At 36.6% G+C, this 18,794-nt stretch overlaps 1 protein-coding gene across 2 annotated transcripts in view; it reads left to right on the top strand.

Annotated features, from left to right (window-relative positions):
• Positions 1–2,306: 2,306 nt before the first annotated feature.
• PTER (phosphotriesterase related) overlaps positions 2,307–18,794 on the top strand; it is a 99,547-nt gene continuing 83,059 nt past the window's right edge. The window contains exon 1 of one of the 2 annotated variants that reach the window (XM_053713987.1): positions 2,307–2,394. The gene's annotated coding sequence lies outside the window, so the exon portion shown is untranslated. Of the gene's footprint in view, positions 2,414–18,794 lie in introns of both variants that reach the window. The other variant, XM_053713986.1, reaches the window with a different exon arrangement.

Here is an 18,794-nt window from a genome sequence, read left to right as displayed (position 1 = left end):
TTAGTTAACATTTTTGTGTTGATTGATTGAAGAATAGAGCATTTTTGAAAGTTTTATAATATATTGCAACAATTGAAAATTGCATTGCTAATTAGCTGCAGAGAAAAAAAATGACATTTTGTTAAGGTTTTAAAATGTCTCTTGAAAAAATGTGTTTCCTTTGCTCTTGGTCTAACATCACATAATTATAAGGTAAAAACATAGGAATAAATGTGTATTGCTCACACAAATGTCTTTCATACAGGAGTCGCTGTGCAGACTGGGAAATTCTGAGAACCAGTCATCACTCAATGTGCTGCCACTTTGCAGCGCTTCTACATATTTGACAGTTTAAACTGTACTTAGCTCTGGCTGCATTGTGTTAAGGAAACCTTACACCATGCAGCCAGAGCACAGCGCTGTTTCAAGAGAACAGTCTGATGTGGAGCAGCCTTGCAAAGCAAAAGCACTAACAGTTCCTGCATGTGTCCCGTTTGGTCTGCATTTTCTGCAATGACATCTCAAATCACAGCATGTTCTTCCTTTGGGGCCAGACCTTCTCATCCAACATTAGTGTTTAACTTAACAAATGCTCTTTTGGCTGAATGGGCACAAATTCCCACAGACACACGCCAAAATGTTTTGTAAAGCCTCCACAGAAGAGTCACAGCTGTTATAGCTGCAAATAGGAGGGAAGGGGCAACTCCATAATAATTTTCATGATTTTGAAATGGGATCTCCAACAAGCTGATATAGCTTTAATGGTCAAGTGTCCACAGACTTTTGGTTATACATCGTATGTGCAGCCTCCAGTCACCAGCTAGCTACCTATAGGGCATTGCTGCTCCTGAACCTGCCTGTGTATACTTCTCAACACAGGATACCAAAAGAACAAAGCAAATTAGATATAATTTGAAAGCTTGGAAGTTGTTTAAAATTGTCTGCTTTATCGAAATAATTAAAGTTCCATTTTTACTTTACCGCCCATTAAAAGGGACATTAATTACTTACAATTAAAATTACAAAAAAATACATTATATTAATCTAAAATGACAGAAAATAAAAAAAGGATAACATTACAAAAATAATAAACAACACTATCCAAAACAAAAAAAAATTAAACCTAATCCCTATAAAAATAAAAACACCCCCTAATCTAGGAATAAACTACCAATAGCCCTTAAAAGGGCTTTTGTAGGGCGTTGCCCTAAAGAAATCAGCTTTTTTACATTAAAAATAAACAAAGTCCCCCCTAACAGTAAAACCACCCACCCACCCACCAAACCCCCCAAAATAAAAAAAACTAACACTAATAAACCTAAACTACCTATTGCCCCTATGGGCATCCAGCTCTTTTTCACTGCCCTTAAAAAAGGCATTCAGCTCTTTTGCAAATTGCCCAATAAAACCTAATCTAAAAAACAAACCTCCACAAAAAAACTAACACCAAAGCCCCAAATAGGTACTCACGGTTTTAGAAGGCCAGCGGAGGTCTTCTTCCAGGTGGGTCCATCATCTTCGTCCACAGCAAAAGCTGCGCGGAGTGGAGGTCCGGAGTGGTACCTATTTGGGGCTTTAGTGTTAGTTAGTTTTTTTTTGGGGGGGGGGTTGTTTTTTTAGATTAGGGTTCATTGGGCAATTTTAAAAAAAAACACTAACTTCAGCAGTTTTGGCTTTGTGGTCTTTAATGTCTCCAGAAACCATCAGTGACATTCCTGTAACACACATAGCTACTGTGCCTGTTTAAAAACAGAAGGCACAATTTGTACACTCTTATTCTATTAAAGGGGCACATAAACAATATTTATTCATTTTTTACTTGGTAGATCTCTTATGTATAACCTCCCAGATGTTTCTGCATTAATATGTGATTTGAAAGTAATTAAATGTATTTAATTTTACTAAAAATATTCAGTAGACTATATTACATGTGTTTACATTTCCCCAATAATAAAATTAACAATAATAGCAAATACAAGAATTCCCTTTGTTGGTAGTTTTCTATGTGGCATAAAAATTAATTTATACACCAACATAAAGCTGAGCTTCTGCTGAAACAGTCTAGTCACTTATTTCAGAGGAAAAATGCTCTGGATTCATGGCATTCAAAAGGTTAAATCATGAAATGTCACAGTTTAAGTATTATGTTTACTTATGTGTGTCTATGCTGCACTTTCTGCCAATGTAGATAAGCAGAAAAGCTCCCTGGTCAAAGTGTGACCACTAAGAACCAATAGGAAACACTTAAACTGTGACCAATAATAGTTCAGTTCTAATTAACCAATCAGACAGTGCATTATATCACTGCTCTGTTATTTTCTTGTATTGTAAAGAGTAATTACAAGCTGTGTAAAGCTTGTTGCGTCCCTGACCTAAGTTTCCTCCCCAGTTGGTACAGCTACAGTATTTTGCTAGGTGGGTAAAGAGAGAGATAGTAAGTACATAAAATAGACTTTTTAGTTTGTATGCTTATACTGTCTGTATTATATGTTGGTATTTATACTGTGTTTATGTTGAATAAAGAGATACATTATTAAGAAGCATATAATAGATTGCTTTCAATACTAAGTAAAGGAATTTAAATGTGAGTTTAAAATGCACAGCAGTTTGTTTCAGATTAATTTACAACCATGTCTGCAATAAGCTGGCTTTTGAAAATAAATGTTTTTGAGAAGTTTTGTTGTAACTTTTTTTGGGCATGTGATTCAAGGAGGTGATGCACAGAAAAGGCACAACCACTGTGTATTTTTAATGTTATCATACTTAAAGGGACATAGGAGCATATTTATCAATGTGCAAGGGGACATGATACGAAGTAGCGTATCATCCGCACATCGATAAATGCATTTATTATTATTTATTATTGCACCAGCAGTTCTGGTGAACTGCTGGTGCAATGCCGCCCCCTGCAGATTCGCGGCCAATCGGCCGCTAGCAGGGGAGGTCAATCAACCCGATCGTATGGGGCGAACAAGTTATGGAGCAGCGGCTTGCCGGAAACATCGGGCTTGATAAATATGCCCCATAATATTCATATGCTAAATCACTAGAAAGTGATGCAGCATAACTGGAAAAAGCTGTCAAGAAAATATCACCTGGGGGGGTGGGGGCAAGCACTGAGATGAGATGGCGGCTTTTCCCTGAAGTTCCGTAACTTTAAAAGCTATATAGACATTATACCGACCTTCCACTTACCTTAAAGCCGAACAAAAGTAACATAAAGCCTAGCTAACAAAGGCACTGATTCTGGCTAAACAGATTGAGACTCAAGATAGCCTACACATCCATCTGCTGACGAGGCCTTCTCTTAGGAGCACCATAACAGTTGAAACTGTTTTTCCTCCTCTCTCTAGATCATCATGGAGGACTCATATGCTGCCCTACACACCATGTTAGAAAAACTAGCACACAAAATAGACAGTGGATTCGCTGAACGTACTGCTTTCTGCAGAACTACACAGATAGCAGGAGGGTGACAGCAAATTCCAATATTTATTTAATGAAGACCAAAATACAGGGCAATGTTTCGGGACCTTATCCCTTAATCGTGCCATGCCTAACAAACACACCAAAGTGATTTATATACTAGTATGCCACTAGGTGGCGCCCAAGAACATTTAACTCATTCCATGATAAAGTCTAATACATTATACATGTCCATTTATTAACTTACTAGTCCTAAAGCCCGTTCACACGGGCCGTGTTATTTGTTTCATATTTAATCTCTCTCTCTCTCTCTCGATCAGCTGTGCGCTTTCACTTGCCGGTCCTCGCGCGTGCGATCAGCTGTGCGCTTTCTAAGGCCAAGTGTTTGTCTCTACTGCGCATGACGGCTTCAGACAAACACTTGGCCTTTTATAATATAGGATACCTATAATATAAAATACACTATTCTCTACTAACAACTCTTTATATGTAAAACAACAAATAATAATAATTACATATTGAAACATCAATAAAAAATGATGAAAACTATCCATCATTCACAGAAACACTGTAAAATCCCATTCTTTATTTAACCCTTTCGGTTCCAAACATTCTAATTCATATATCCAGTAGGACTCTCTTTGTTTAAGCAATAATTCCCTATTCTCTCCTATACGTGGTATGTCAATGCAATCTATAATCTGAAACTTCAATTGACTAAAATTGAATAGCCAGACTTTACAAATTTTATTTCTTCATTAATTAAACTAATAGGTTTAAAGAAAGAGGTTACCCTATCTCCCATTTCTATCAGTCTTTTATCCAGTGTATTATCATCGGACACAATCTTGCGAACCCAAAGCATCTGGCTATGGGGAAGGGATTTAATAAGAGAAGGAGGATGGGCACTCTCAAATCTCAAAAGACTATTGTAGTCTGTGCTCTTTTTAAAGAGATCCGTTTTAAATTGGTTGCCCATTTTAATTACTCTAACATCCAAAAAGTCTATCTGTTCTTCACTCCAGGAAAGTTTGAACTTAATATGATTAGTTGATATATTTAAATCATTAACAAATTCTTCCAGGGTTCCAACGTCGCCCAGCCAAATACCAAAAATATCATCGATTTGGCGCCATACTGAATAAATAAATTTCTTGAAAAAACATATCTTTCTTCATAAAGATTCATAAAAACATTGTAGCTATCTTAGGATTTATTTTTATTTTACAGACAACTTTGTATTTATTTTAACTAGCTACAATAGTTATTAAATAGTTATTAACTATTTAATAACTACCTAGTTAAAATAAAGACAAAAGTACCTGTAAAATAAAACCTAACCTAAGTTACAATTACACCTAACACTACACTATAATTAAATTAATTACCTACATTAACTACAATAAACTACAATTTAATAAAATTAACTAAAATTATCTAAAGTACAAAAAAAAACACTAAATTACAGAAAATAATAAAATAATTACAAGTTTTTTTAAACTAATTACACCTAATCTAATCCCCCTAATAAAATAAAAAAGCCCCCCAAAATAATAAAAAGCCCTACCCTATACTAAATTACGAATAGCCCTTAAAAAGGGCCTTTTGCGGGGCATTGCCCCAAAGTAATCAGCTCTTTTACCTGTAAAAAAAAGTACAATAACCCCCCACCAACATTAAAACCCAGAATGCAAGCTCAATCCTATTGGCTGATTGGATCAGCCAATAGGTTTGAACTTCAATCCTATTGGCTGATTGCATCAGCCAATAGGATTTTTCCTACCTTAATTCTGATTGGCTGATAGAATTCTATCAGCCAATCGGAATTCAAGGGACACCATCTTGGATGACGTCATTTAAAGGAACCGTCATTCAGTTGTCAGATGTCGTTGGAAGAGGATGCTCTGTGTAGGATGTCTTGAAGATGGACCCTCTCCGCGCCGCATGGATGAAGATAGAAGATGCCGCCTTGATGAAGACTTCTGCCCATCTGGAGGACCTCTTCTGGTCGGCTTGGATGAAGCCTTCTGCCCGTCTGGAGGACCACTTCGCCCGGCTTCGTGGAGGACTTCGGCCCGGTTGGGTGAAGACTTCTCAAGGTAGGGTGATCTTCAAGGGGTTAGTGTTAGGTTTTATTAAGGGGGTATTGGGTGGGTTTTAGAGTAGGGTTGGGTGTGTGGGTGGTGGGTTTTAATGTTGGTGGGGGGTATTGTACTTTTTTTATAGGTAAAAGAGCTGATTACTTTGGGGCAATGCCCCGCAAAAGGCCCTTTTTAAGGGCTATTCGTAATTTAGTATAGGGTAGGGCTTTTTATTATTTTGGGGGGCTTGTTTATTGTATTAGCGGGCTTGTTTATTGTATTAGGGGGATAAGATTAGGTGTAATTAAATTAAAAAAACTTGTAATTATTTTATTATTTTCTGTAATTTAGTGGGGGTTTTTTGTACTTTAGATAATTTTATTTAATTTTATTTAATTGTAGGTAGTTAATGTAGGTAATTAATTTAATTATAGTGTAGTATTAGGTGTATTTTTTACAGGTACTTTTGTCTTTATTTTAACTAGGTAGTTATTAAATAGTTAAAGTGAATGTAAATTTTGATGCTAAAGTGCCCGGTTTTTAAAAATTCAATTAAAAACAGGGCACTTTAATTCATTAAAATTTATATTTCACTCCAGTTGTGAAAAAAAACTTACCTTTTAAACTTGACAGCAGCTCCAGCTTCCTCCGGTTGTCGTAAATCATTTCTGATGTCAGAAATGATGGATAGGTCATGCTCCAATCACGGCTCCCCCCCCCCCCGGGGAATCAGTGTCTGATTCAATGCCGTGATTGGAGGAAGCTGGATTCCTCATTTTAGACCCAGGAAGAGGCTTTGCAACAGGTGGAGGAAGCTGGAGCTGCTGTTAAGATTAAAAGGTAAGGTTTTTTTTTCACAACAGGAGTGAAATGTAAATTTTGATGAATTAAAGTGCCCCTGTTTTTAATCTAATTTTTAAAAACTGGGCACTTTAGCATCAAAATTGACATTCACTTTAATAACTATTTAATAACTATTGTAGCTAGTTAAAATAAATACAAAGTTGCCTGTAAAATTAAAATAAATCCTAAGATAGCTACAATGTAACTATTAGTTATATTGTAGCTATCCTATGGTTTATTTTATAGGTAAGTATTTAGTTTTAAATAGGAATAATTTATTTAGATTGAGTTAAATTATATTTGTTAGTTGGTGTTAGGGTTAGTGTTAGCCAGGTAACTATGGCGCGGACCTCGTGCTCTATAGACGGTACATAGATGACGTCTTGTTGATATGGAGGGGGTCTGAATCTAGTTTATTAAAACTGTTTGTCGATATGAATTCTAATGACAAAGGTCTTAAATTTACCTTTAATCACAGTAAGGATAAGGCTGTCTTTCTAGATTTAGAAATTATGGCCATCAACAAGAATATAGAAACAAGAACACATTTTAAAGAGGTTAACTCTAACAGTTTTATTCATTCTAAAAGTTGTCATCTCCAGCAATGGAAGGACAACATTCCTGTGGGTTAAAGTCTGAGAGTGAGAAAAAATTGCTCCAGACTCTCAGACTTTGAATACCAAATAGAGTCCCTAATTGAGAAATTCAGAGACAGAGGATATGATGAGGAGGTTGTCAATAGGGTTGTAATAAGAGCAAGGAATACTGATAGAAAGAGCCTCCTCTCATATAAACAAAAGACAAATAAAAATAATTCAGATTTAATTGATGTCCCATTCATAACGGAATATAATGTAGATCATGGCATTATGAGAAGGATTTTAAATAAACACTGGGCAATACTAAAAGCCGACCCAATATTAGGAGATGTACTCCCTCACAAACCGAGACTAATCTTTAAAAAGACAAAAAATTTCAAATCAATACTTGCGCCTAGCTCACGTGAGATAAATCAGAAATCAAATTTCACACAAAAAGATTTACAAGGAGGAAAAATATCAGGTTTCTTTCCTTGTTATTCATGCAAGGCATGTAAACATAGTGATAAAAGGAAAGTTATCACCATTCCAAAAACAGGAGAAGAAATCACTATTAAAGAATGCATTAGATGCACCACGAAGGGGGTAATCTATATTCTTAAATGCACATGCAATTTATTTTATTTTGGGGAGACTAAGCGAATGATCAAAGATAGGATAAGAGAACACCTATTATGTATTGAGAAGGGAGTGATAGACACCAATTTATATAGGCATTTCAAATCTGTACACAATGGCAATACTAAAGATCTAAAATATTGGGGAATACTACAAATTAAGCAGAATTGGAGGGGGGGGGATATAGAAAAAAAATTGAAAATAAAAGAGGCAGAATTGATTTACAGACACAATACCTTGTTCCCTGCTGGTCTAAATTCTGAACTAGACATTTCTCCATTTTTATTTGACTAATAACAGCTATTTTTAATTTATTGCACAAATTTGCATCTTTCTTATATGTATAGTATCCACTTAGAACTATCTTTTATGTACCCATTTAGTCCTTTTAAATGTTTTTAATAGATCATTTTAACACAAATAGTTTAGTAATTGTCTAAAAAGATATAACATTAATTATAGTACCACTTTAAGGGAGTTCTATGAAATCCAATAATAGAAACCACCTTTTGTAACAATGTGAAGTAATTACATATATTAAGTTACCTATATTATATGGTTACTTGCCAATACCATCTTAAATATTAAGACCGCCTTAGGTAATACTCCCAGGTGTTTCATAACCAATGAGAAGCAAGCTACACCTTTAAATAAGGATACACCTGTTGCAGATTATTCATCTTGAGAAAGCCCTGCAGAGGGAGAAACGCGTTGATGTGCTGCAACCACTATTGAGATTTATTATATGTAGCTGGAGCTACCACAGTGTTCATTGAGGATTGTGCAATACCGCAAATATAATTAGCTATTGGGAAAACTTGCAACGAACTCTCTGAACTTTTTATCGGATAATCAAACATACCTACTACTGAAGTTTTGTACCTTGCGTGCTGGTTAGCACTAAGTGCAGGTATTATTTATCGGATGAACGCTACATTTTAGTGGAAAGAGTCACCACTGTTGCTGTTGGCTGGTCCCGAATTTGGACCAATCAGAAAGCCCGTCTGGGACAGCGCCCACATAAGTGATGTCATCACGCAAACGGCTGTAACTCACCCACGGAGGTTATCGAGTGAAAAGTTTGGGGTAAGCCCTTGTTTGCTAGCAAACCAACACCTATTAAGGATATCTAAGTGTACACTGGACTGTCTTATATTTGTACTACGAACTCTTTTCTACAAATTACAATAATTATATGGCGGCAACCTAAGAACTTTTATTTACGGAGACGTCTGTTTTTATTGATAATAATATTATCTATTGTGCAATAAATTTATGTCAGATTTTAGATAACGCTATTGTCTATGTCATATTTTTATATAAGTATATAGTCTCCTCTCCTATCACCTTTAGCTGTAGCGCTCCTGATACACACGTTTTTTGGTTAATAAATATAATGTAGGTGGCGGTGGTGTAGGGGGGAAGATTAGGGGTTAATAAATATAATGTAGGTGGCGGCGGTATAGGGGGGCAGATTAGGGATTAATAAATATAATGTAGGTGGCGGCGGGGTCCGGGAGCAGCGGTTTAGGGGTTAAACACTTTATTTAGTTCTGGCAGGGTCCGGGAGCGGCAGTATAGGGGTTAATAACTTTATGTAGGTGGCGGCGGTATAGGGGGCGGAAGATTAGGGGTTAATATGTATAATGTAGGTGGTGGTGGGCTCCGTGAGTGGCAGTTTAGGGGTTAATACATTTATTAGCGTTGCGGTGGGCTCCGGGAGCAGCGGTTTAGGGGTTAATACATTTCTCCGGGAGCGGCTTTAGGGGGTAAACAGTATAGTATAGTGTGGGTGTTTAGTGACAGGGTACCAAGAAAGCTGAAAAAAAGCCGAAGAGCAGCGAGATTGATGACTGTTAGTTAACAACAGTCCGCTGCTCATCGCACCGTACTTGGTGCGCAGCTTTTTGACAGCTTTTTTGGTAACTTTGGAGAACGTATTCAGGTCCACGGCCGCGATGTTAGGTGAACTTAGGCAAGCGTATTGGTGCCGTCGAATGAAAGAAAATCAACGGCTTGATAAGTAGATGCCCACATCTTTACCTATAACATTATTAGTCACTGCTTTAGAGATTATTATATCAATCTCTTTCTGTATCTTAAACACAGGGTTATAGCCAAGTTTCTTATATACCAAGTTATTATTCAGTTGATTTTTAATTTCATTAATATAGTAACCTTTATCTAATACAACGACAGCTTCACCCTTATCAGCCCTTTTCAAGATAATATCTGGCTGATTTTGGAGATTATGTAATACTGAACGCTGTTCTTCAGAGATATTAGCCTCCCTATGTTTATATTTCTTTTCAGTATTTTTATATTTCTCAACTCTTAGTTGTAATTTGGCTATATCTCTCTGAACAAGGGAGGTATATGTCTCTACACTATGATTACTAACATTAGGAATGAAACTACTCTTATTCCTTAGCCCCAATCGTTTTAAATGGATCGTAGAACTCTCATTGACCAGAGCTGTTTTATCAGCCCAATTAATAGTTTTTAAACCTAAACAAGTCTTTTTGTAATTGAAAAAAATTACAATTTTTCTCAGGGCAAAAGGAAAACCCTTTATTCAGCAGTCCAGACTCAGCATCTGATAGGTCATATTTAGAGATGTTAATAACATTACTTCCTTGGTTTTTAGTGTGAGTGGATTTGTTAGTATTATTAATGGTACTACTGCTTACCCCCAATGTCCCAGTAACACTGTCTATGTCCTTTAGTGACGACGTCCTGACCGTAGCTGCCTGCCCGGCTTCTGCTTAGCTTCCATGCCTGAGCCGCCACCGGTGTTTGCGCCCACCACGTCTCTTTCTTGATCCGATTTCCCCGGTGAAGTATGCTGCGACTCTGTACTGCTGCCGCTTTGTGTCTGCCCATGGCCCTGATGTCTTTGTGTGTGCGACGTCTGCAGAACGTCTACAGTCAGCTGCAAAACTTCATTATCGGATACGAACCGAATCTCAGAGAGAAAGAAGGTGGTACAAGTCCCACTAGGACAAAGTAGTCCAAGCCCGAACTCTGCAGAGTTGCTCATAAAGGAATGGCATGAGGTTGCTGGAGCTCCACAACTGGCAGGCAAGATAAGCATGAAGAGCGCATTACAAACTACGCATAAGGAAGTAGAGGGGCTGCGGCCCCTGGATGTCACCAGGAGAGATGCGGCCGGTCGATTCAAGGGTGTCTGGAGGCGGGAGACCCTGACTACAATGACAACGCTGACATTACAGCTAACATCATTAAACGCCAACTATGACTACTGTCCTTGGGATGTCGCCCAAAAATCAGTTGGTATTACTTCTCCTCTTCCATACCGGAAAGTTGACCTAGCGACTCTTACTAGTAGCAGTCAGATTTTACCTCAGCCCTTATTAATGCGCATTAAGAAGTGGGACATTCTCCAGAAAAACGGTATCGGCTGACTTTAATAACCACTAAAATCCGCTATGACTGTGTTCAGATTGCATCGAGTTCACTGTATATTGTTCAACCTTTATTGTTATAAGTTGGTATATATTAGCTTTTTTATGTACATCTTATTTGGAATAGAGGGTATATGCTATATTTACTTCTGTTTACGGGTTAGAATGAAACGCAAGTTAATTCTAAAACTCAGCTAGTTGACGCAGTTGATATTGTCGTTATTAATATGTACCCTTATAATTACAGTTTAGTTCTGCAGACAAATTATCCCTTCCTGTTTCCCATATTTCAGTTAGTGAAAAGAGTATAAGCTTACATTGGAATTGGTTCTTGAGGTCTCGCAGAAAAGAATGTGCAGTCACTGACCCACCTCTTCAAGGCCACCTTCTATTTAGAAATAATTGATGGATGACTTGTACTTGACATGAAGGTCCACTGATATTTACTCTTAACCTCTAACTTTTATATAACGCTTATCATCAAGGTCTGTATTTACATATATACGCTAGTTTCTTTTATATGTACTGAAGAAATTATATATTACATAGTTTAGTATGGTATATAGTATTTGCAACTCTTTCAGGGCCATACTATTACCCTGCATGGCGCACTTAGTAACTTTGGACTAGAAGACATGTCATTAATTTTTGTTCATAGCTCTGAATTTAAGTATAACAAGAGGTTTCAGTTCACATTCCTCCCTATACCATCAGTATAGTATATAATAAGATGGCACACACAAATATTTACTAGCCACTGACTACCGGCAATGGATACAAAGCAGCATTAACAACAGAATATGACATTACTTACAGCTTCACGGGTATACTATACTGTAGCAAGGTATCATAGTAACATAGTAACATAGTAGATAAGGTTGAAAAAGACTGAAGTCCATCGAGTTCAACCTATACAAATCTAAAATACTTACAAAAAGCTCCAGTTAAGCTTAAATAACCACACTAAAAGATGACTCATTTAATACTAGCAATCATATCCATGAATTTTGTTTATATACAGAAATGTATCCAGACTATTTTTAAATGTATCTAGGGTATTGGCATTCACTACCTCCTTTGGTAATGAGATCCACAATTTTATTGCTCTTACAGTGAAAAAACGTTTCCGTTGCAGGAGATTAAATCTCCTTTCCTCCAACCTTAAATTGTGACCTCTTGTCAGAAACAATTTTCTAGGAATAAACAGAGCTTCTGCCATCTCTCAATATGGGCCTTGAATATATTTATATAAAGTAATCGTCACCTCTCAAGCGCCTTTTTTCTAAAGAAAACAGACTCAGTTTGGCTAGCCTCTCCTCATAGGTTAAATTCTCCAATCCCCTTATTAGCTTTGTGGCCCTTCTCTGAACTTTTTCTAGTTCTGCAATATCTTTTTTTGCGATCGGTCCCAAGAACTGTGCTCCATACTCGAGGTGAGGTCTTACCAAGGCTTTATATAGTGACAGAATTATGCTTTCCTCCCTTGAATCAATGCCTCTTTTAATACATGCTAGTATCGTATTAGCCTTTGAAGTCGCTGCCCTGCATTGTGCACCCATCTTTAGCTTATTATCTATTACTACTCCCAAATCCCTTTCCTCCTCTGTTTGGCTAAGTCTTGTCCCATTTAAAAAATACGTTGCCTGCTTATTTTTACTTCCAAAATGTAGAACCTTGCATTTTTCAGTATTAAATCTCATTTCCCATTTACTTGCCCATACTTCTAATTTTTGCAGATCCCTTTGTAATGAAAGTTCATCCTGCTCTGACCTAATGACCTTACTTAACTTAGTATCATCTGCAAAAATAGAGATGTCGCTATTTAATCCTTGCTCCAAGTCATTTATAAAAATATTAAAAAGAACGCCCAGTACTGAGAGAGGCCCAGTACTGATCCCTGGGGGACTCCACTGATTACCTTTGTCCAATCTGAGTATGGTCTATTTACTACTACTTTTACTTGCTCCCTATCTTTTATACAGTTATTTATCCATGAGCTAACATTTTCAGCTATTCCCAGTCACTTATTTTTGTGCATTAATCTCTTATGTGGCACTGTATCAAATGCCTTTGCAAAATCTAAGTATATCACATCAACTGATTCCCCTTTATCTATATTTTTACTTACTTCCTCGTAGAATCTAATTAGATTAGTTTGACATGATCTATTTCTCCTAAAACCATGCTGATTAGAACTCATAATCTTGTTTACACGAATATGCTCATCAATATAATCCCTTATAATCCCTTCAAATATCTTCCCCACTATTGATGTCAGACTAACTGGTCTATAGCTTCCTGGATCATCCCTGCTTCCCTTTCTGAAGAGTGGCACCACATCAGCTGTACGCCAGTCCTGGGGTACCATGCCTGAGGATAATGAGTCTTGAAAAATTAAGAGTAGAGGTTTGTCTATAACAGTTCTAAGTTCCCTTAACACCCTTGGGTGTATTCCATCTGGGCCTGGAGTTTTATTTACCTTAATATTATCCAGTTTTTCCTGATATCCTCTAAACATAACCCAGTTAATGGTTTGGACTGGCATGTTCTATTTTGTTCCAAAGTATCATCCAATGGTTCCTCTCTTGTGTATACTGAAGAAAAAAACTGGTTTAGTACCTCAGCCTTCTCCCTGTCATTATTTATCATGCTACCCTCCACGCATTTTAATGTACCTATATTATCCTTCTTAGATTTTTTGCTATTTATGTACTTAAAGAACCTTTTAGGGTTAGACTTAGAATCCTTTGCAATTAATTTTTCATTTTCAATTTGGCCAATTTGATTGCTTTTTTTGCATGCATTGTTACATTCCTTATAAATATTGTATGTTGAGTCTGTACTATTTTCTTTGAATAATTTAAATGCCCTACATTTTTTCCTTATTTCTCTTAACACATTTTTATTTATCCTACCACATTTATCCAACCATCGGCTTTGATTTTTTATTTTAATTTTTAACCATATGGTATTTGTTGATATCTATATTTATTTAACAAAGTTTTAAATATTATCCATTTATCCTCTGTATTTTTATTAGAGAATACATTGTCCCAACTTATATTATTTAATGATTTCCTTAAATTGTTGAAATTTGCTTTTTTGAAGTTAAAAGTCTTAGTTAAACCTTTAAGACACTGCATATGAAAAGAGATTTCAAATGTGACCATGTTATGATCACTGTTACCCAAATGTTCTTTGACTTCTATGTTTGATATTATATCTGTATTGTTTGCTAGCACTAAATCCAATATAGCGTTACTCCTAGTTGGCTCATCTATTAATTGTGACAAGAAATGATCCCTGAGAACATTTAAAAATCTCTCCCCCTTAGCTGAATTACTAATTTCATTGGCCCAGTTTATATCAGGGTAGTTAAAATCTCCCATAATTACAGCACTGTTATTAGCAGCCTTACCTATTTGCATTAGTAGTTGAGTTTCCTCCAGGTCACTAATGTTAGGGGGCTTATAGCATGTTCCTATTAATATTTTTTTAGGATTTTTCCCCCCACTCTTTATTTCAACCCACAGGGTCTCTACATTGTCTCTACATTGTCACTTCTATCATAAATATCTTCCCTTATTGTAGGTTTAAGGTTAGGTTTAATATACATGCAGATTCCTCCACCCCTTTAATTATTCCTTAAGGTGCCAACACAAGCTGTCCCACTATATGGTTAAATATTTCATCATAATTTCTGAGTAATGTTACATGTTGACAATTTATTCAGTCAATGCTTAATCAATCTATGTAAATAAGATGATATTGTATGCTATCTTCACTCAACATTAGGTTAGGATACAAAGGGAGATATCAGCACTAACTTCTTTATATATATATATATATATATATATATATATATATATATTTCCAGTTTAGTTGCTAACAAGATATTGAGAAGTTACTTCACCATATTGAGAAGACCTTATATTTTATTATTATTGATTCCATACTATTTCTTGTTTCATAAGTAACCGTATATACTATTAACCCCTTAATGACCACAGCACTTTTCCATTTTCTGTCCGTTTGGGACCAAGGCTATTTTTACATTTCTGCGGTGTTTGTGTTTAGCTGTAATTTTCCTCTTACTCATTTACTGTACCCACACATATTATATACCGTTTTTCTCGCCATTAAATGGACTTTCTAAAGATACCATTATTTTCATCATATCTTATAATTTACTATAAAAAAAATTGTAAAATATGAGGAAAAAATTGAAAAAAACACACTTTTTCTAACTTTGACCCCCAAAATCTGTTACACATCTACAACCACCAAAAAACACCCATGCTAAATAGTTTCTAAATTTTGTCCTGAGTTTAGAAATACCCAATGTTTACATGTTCTTTGTTTTTTTTGTAAGTTATAGGGCCATAAATACAAGTAGCACTTTGCTATTTCCAAACCATTATTTTTCAAAATTAGCGCTAGTTACATTAGAACACTGATATCTTTCAGGAATCTCTGAATATCCATTGACATGTATATATTTTTTTTTAGTAGACATCCCAAAGTATTCATCTAGGCCCATTTTGGTATATTTCATGCCACCATTTCACCGCCAAATGCGATTAAATACAAAAAATCGTTCACTTTTTTACTAATTTTTTCACAAACTTTTGGTTTCTCACTGAAATTATTTACAAACAGCTTGTGCAATTATGGCTTAATTGGTTGTAAATTCTTCTCTGGGATCCCCTTTGTTCAGAAATAGCAGACATATATGGCTTTGGCGTTGCTTTTTAGTAATTAGAAAGCTGCTAAATGCCACTGCTCACTACACGTGTATTATGCCCAGCAGTGAAGGGGTTAATTATGGAGCATGTAGGGAGCTTTTAGGTATAATTTTAGCTTTAGTGTAGTGTAGTAGACAACCCCAAGTATTGATCTAGGCCAATTTTGGTATATTTCATGCCACCATTTCACCGCCAAATGCGATCAAATGAAAAAAAAAGGTTAAATTTTTCACAATTTTAGGTTTCTCACTGAAATCATTTACAAACAGCTTGTACAATTATGGCACAAATGGTTGTAAATGCTTCTCTGGGATCCCCTTTGTTCAGAAATAGCAGACATATATGGCTTTGGCGTTGCTTTTTGGTAATTAGAAGGCCGCCAAATGCTGCTGCATTTCACACGTGTATTATGGCTAGCAGTGAAGGGGTTAATTATGTAGCTTGTAGGGAGCTTGCAAGGTTAATTTTAGCTTTAGTGTAGAGCTCAGCCTCCCACCTGAAACATGAGACCCCCTGATAACTCCCAAACAGCTCACTTCCCTCCCCCACCCCACAATTGTCCCCGCCATCTTAAGTACTGGCAGAAACTCTGCCAGTACTAAAATAAAAGCTATATTTGGGCTTTTTTGTGTTTTTTTTTTAGCATATTTACATATGCTGCTGTGTAGGATCCCCCCTTAGCCCCCAACCTCACTGATCCCCCACTAAACAGCTCTCTACCCTCTGCCTTAATGGGCGCCATCTTGGGTACTGGCAGCTGTCTGCCAGTACCCAGTTTAGTAAAAAATTTGCCTTTTTAAAAAAAAATATTCCCTTTTCTGTAGTGTAGCTCCCCCCCCCAAGACCAACCCCCCACCCCTTCCAGATCCCTTAGCTGTTACTTTAAAACTTTCAAAACTTTTTTTTTTTGTTGCTTTTTACAGCTTTATTTTTCTGCAGTGTAGCGGTTCCCTCCCGCTCCCGCCCCGTGCACGCGCCCACCTGCCACCCCCCGTGCGCGCTCCCAACTGACCCGCCCCCGATCCCGCCCCCCTTCCCTCTACTCGGCACATCGATGGCCGCCCACCCGCCTCCCAGGCTTGCTCCCACCCACCAACGATACCGGCCACCGATGTCCGGTGCAGAGAGGGCCACAGAGTGGCTCTCTCTGCATCGGATGGCCATGGGGGGTTATTGCAGGATGCCTCCATATAGAGGCATCACTGCAATAACCGGAAAGCAGCTGGAAGCGAGCAGGATCGCTTCCAGCTGCTTTCCAGACCAAGGACGTACGCCACACGTCCTCGGTCATTAACTGTCTTTTTTTTGAGGACGTGTGGCGTACGTCCTTGGTCATTAAGGGGTTAATCTAACTCATTTACATCACAGTATTTCAAATGGTGCTCACCCTTGGAAAAACTAGATTCAACCTAATGCAAGTTTATATTCCACTGTTACTGTACAAGACCATATTTACACTTCTACTAAAGGCCATTAGACCCAATAAGGTTGCTGATATGATTAAAATTTCTGCACCAAATATCACTGTTGAGAAGCTGCAGTAATTATTCCATACTACCCTATATTAAAGCCCCCCACACCATATGCTAACATGTGCTCCTGGTAGGCTACATTCAACTCAAAATTTGACAGTTAACTATATTCCTATTTTTTATTCTTATATATTATACACCTATATATTACATTAGTTTTCACTTATTTTACATTGTCTTTTTCCGGATACTAATATACATTCCTATTTTACTTTTTGTATTAACATTATAATTTTCTACCTACTAAGTGTCATTAAACCCAATAGGGTCTTCAATTGGACTACATGCCTCACCAGTGTTACTAATATCAAAGGGTCCATAAGCGACCAGCTCATTAGCCAATCATAAAAGCAACCATAACATCAAAATGGAGGTTTCAGATGTTTATATTTAAAGGGACACTGAAACCAAATTTTTTTCTTTCATGATTCAGATAAAGCATGAAATTTTAAGCAACTTTCTAATTTACTTCTATTAGCCCATTTTAGGTTCAGCACCATGGATAGCGCTTGCTTATTTGATGCTTTCATTTACCCTCCAATAAGCAAGCATAACCCAGGTTCTCAACCAAAAATGGGCCGGCTCCTATGCATCATATTCCTGCTTTTTAAATAAAGATAGCAAGAGAACGAAAAAAATTTGATAATAGGAGTACATTAGAATGTTGCTTAAAATTGCATGCTCTATCTGAATCATGAAAGAAAAATTTTGGGTTTAGTGTCCCTTTAAGTAATCATTTTGCTTCTTGCTTATATCGTAATGTGTTCCATGAAAATGTTGTTATTTATATCATAACATTTATTGCATGTTTCCATTTTTTGCGCAAAACCTCAATAAAAGATTATTAAAGAGGAAAATATCACCTGAACATCTCTATGTAAAAAGGGAAGACCAGAATAAGTGCTCTGTGAACACTTATATCTGCTGTAAAGCTGCAAGTTGAAAATGAAAACAAAAACACAATAACCAATCAGCTGAGGTCTTGCATTGCTTTGTAGTTATTTCATGAGATTTCATACTAAACTTCCATAAACTGAATAGGAAAATAACATGTGTCTGCACATGCCAGATGCACACTCCCTAGCTTGTCCTGGGACTAGCATCCTGATTGGATGCTTAAAATCTCTTTACAGTGGGCTGTGGATACTTAGGACATTTTTAGGTAAATATCTTCCTTTTTGCATAGAGATGTTTAGGTGACTTTTTACAGCTATGCTGCATCACTTTCAAGTGTTTCAATATGTGGGTATTATATCCCTTTAAAGAAACAAAAAAGAGCAGTAATAAAAATCTTGCATTGAACTATGGGGTCGATAACAATCATTTTGGGAAAAAATATTAAATATAATGATTTACAAAACTTGGCATATACTTTAATGATGCTTTTCTATTGAAAACAATTTTATACATGTTCTAAACCTAAATGATTGTCATCAAACCCTGCAAATGAGCTAAATACAAAGTTAAAGTAAGCTGCAGCATTGCAGTGTACTATTGATATAGAGTTGAAAAGGGGACTATCAAGCTTATTAGATATATATATATT

Source organism: Bombina bombina, chromosome 5 (assembly GCF_027579735.1).
Source record: "Bombina bombina isolate aBomBom1 chromosome 5, aBomBom1.pri, whole genome shotgun sequence".
In the NCBI taxonomy this organism is placed as follows: Eukaryota; Metazoa; Chordata; class Amphibia; order Anura; family Bombinatoridae; genus Bombina; species Bombina bombina.
The sequence above is the reverse complement of the archived record's forward strand: the minus strand, read 5'-3'. Positions and strand labels throughout refer to the sequence as shown.